Source organism: Priapulus caudatus, unplaced genomic scaffold, assembly GCF_000485595.1.
Source record: "Priapulus caudatus unplaced genomic scaffold, Priapulus_caudatus-5.0.1 Scaffold538, whole genome shotgun sequence".
In the NCBI taxonomy this organism is placed as follows: domain Eukaryota; kingdom Metazoa; phylum Priapulida; class Priapulimorpha; order Priapulimorphida; family Priapulidae; genus Priapulus; species Priapulus caudatus.
Genome location: NW_014577599.1, coordinates 37,681 through 40,094, shown reverse-complemented (window position 1 = coordinate 40,094; position 2,414 = coordinate 37,681). Strand labels below are relative to the sequence as shown.

The window sequence follows — 2,414 nt, the reverse complement described above, 5'->3', positions numbered from 1 at the left end:
TAACTCGAGTTAAGCGTCTATACGCCCCCTTAACTCGAGTTAAGGTAACTCGAGTTACCTTAACTCGAGTTAAGGCCCCGTGTAGACGCTTAACTCAAGTTAGCGAATAGTACATAACTCCACGATAGGCGGCAACACTAGTACGATGTACGTACACACGCACGCACACACTCATGCACGCACGTGTACGTGCATACGCACGCACGCACGCACGAACGTGTACCTGCACACGCGCGCACACGCGTACGCACGCACGCACGTGTACGTACCCACGCACGCAGGCACGCATGTACGCACGTGTACGTGCACACGCACGCATGCACGCACGTGTAGATACACACGCACGCACATGTACGTGCACATGCACGCACGCACGCATGCACGCACGTGTACGTGCACACGCACGCACTCACGCATGCACGCACGTGTACGTGCACACGCACGCACGCACGCATGCACGCATGCACGCACGTGTACGTGCACACGCACGCACGCACGCATGCACGCACGTGTACATGCACACGCACGCACGCACGCACGCATGTACACATGTGTACGTGCATATGCAGGTACGCACGCGCGCATGCACGTGTACATCCAAACGCACGCACACACGTGTACCTGCACACGCACGCACGTACGCACGCACGCATGCACGCAGGTTTACGTGCACACGCACGCACGCACGTATATGTGATTACGCACGCTCGCACGCACGTGTACGTGCACACGCACTCACGTGTACCTGCACACACACGCACGCACGCATGTACGCACGTGTAAGTGCACACGCACGCACGCACGCACGCACGCCCGCACGTATACGTGCACACGCACACACGCACGCACGCTTACATACACACGCACGCACGCACGCACGTATACGTGAACACGCACGCACACACGCACGCACGTTTACATACACACGCACGCACGCATGCACGCACGCATGCACGCACGTTTACATACACACGCACGCACGCATGCATAATAAATCGGTAATAAACGCTATTAGGTGTTGTCGTGTAGACGCTACATAATCGCTAACTCGAGTTAACGCTTAACTCGAGTAAAGCGTCGTCGTGTAGACTCGCATTTCGACATAGAGTGCATAATCTTGCGTAAACAATTCGAAAACGTGATGGTGTGCAAGCGGCATCATTAATGTAATTTAAACTCATTACGCCGATGTCATTGATCCCTCGACACCGGCAATGATCTGCTTTACTTACTATTTTTATCACCATCGTCCTCTGCCAGACTACCATTAATGTCGTCATATGTATGCATGACGGATTCGTTCACAGATGCATAGGCGGAGGTTCAGCTAATGCATGTGCATATGGCCTAAAGATTTTGCTCAAAACCCCGAGATGTGGTTGATTGCTTCTATAAATAATGCACGTTGAATTCATTAAAATAGAGAATGCGCTGCTTTGTCCCGTGCCAGGACGTACGCACGTTGGTGTTGCTGATACAGAATTCATATATGTGACCTACTAATTACATAAAAGCTTCACAGTGGCGAGACATCAAGCTAGCAACACATAGTCCTCAAATACTAACACCGGACTTCTTTCCGAGCTTTTTTTCCAAGCCATCTTGCTGCTTGATTTCACCAACAAATCTCATCTGCAGTTTACCTATCGTTGTCAACATGCATGTTCTCTGACAAAACATTTCTAGCACACACATTTCTCGTTTTGTTTATTTAGGGAGGTGGACAAGTGAGGAAAGTGACGAGGGTGTTATACCTTGTATAATCATGCACTTATTGTCGAAGAAAAGCTACGACGCATATATATTATATAATGTATGTTATTTAATTATGTGATCTAGTGCCAACCATGCATGGGTTTACCAACCGTAAATATTATTATGCACATGGTGTTTTTTAATAACGTAAACGCCGCTGTTGGCGAAAGATGAATGAATTGTCTTTAAAATGATTAAATGAATAGGTGCGCTGACATATTTAGCGAACTATATTCGATTAAATTGTTTCGCATTTATTCTATTACAGTACATGTGGAATTCATGGAAAGTCAGGGAGAATTTATCTATTTGGGAAATTTATGAAATTTATGAAAGCGCTGCGGTCGTTATTATGCATCGTATTATGTTTATATTTCGCGAACCATATAAACCGGAAGAAATGCAATTGATTATCACGTGTGGAGCTGCGTCTAAAAGCACTTACGCGTAATTACTAAATTTCCCCGATCTCTAATTAGAAAATATTCAATCTTAAGTCATAGGATCTTGCTAATTTCGCGCTTCCTACACATGCACATGCGCGTGCACACACAATCATACACGCGCGCGTACACACGTAGACACGTACACGCAAGTGCACACACACACACACACACACACACACACACACACACACACACACACACACACACACACAC

At 47.5% G+C, this 2,414-nt stretch overlaps 1 protein-coding gene across 1 annotated transcript in view; it reads right to left on the bottom strand.

Annotated features, from left to right (window-relative positions):
- LOC106811433 (lutropin-choriogonadotropic hormone receptor-like) overlaps positions 1-2,414 on the bottom strand; it is a 45,001-nt gene that overhangs the window by 13,448 nt on the left and 29,139 nt on the right. The window lies entirely within an intron of this gene.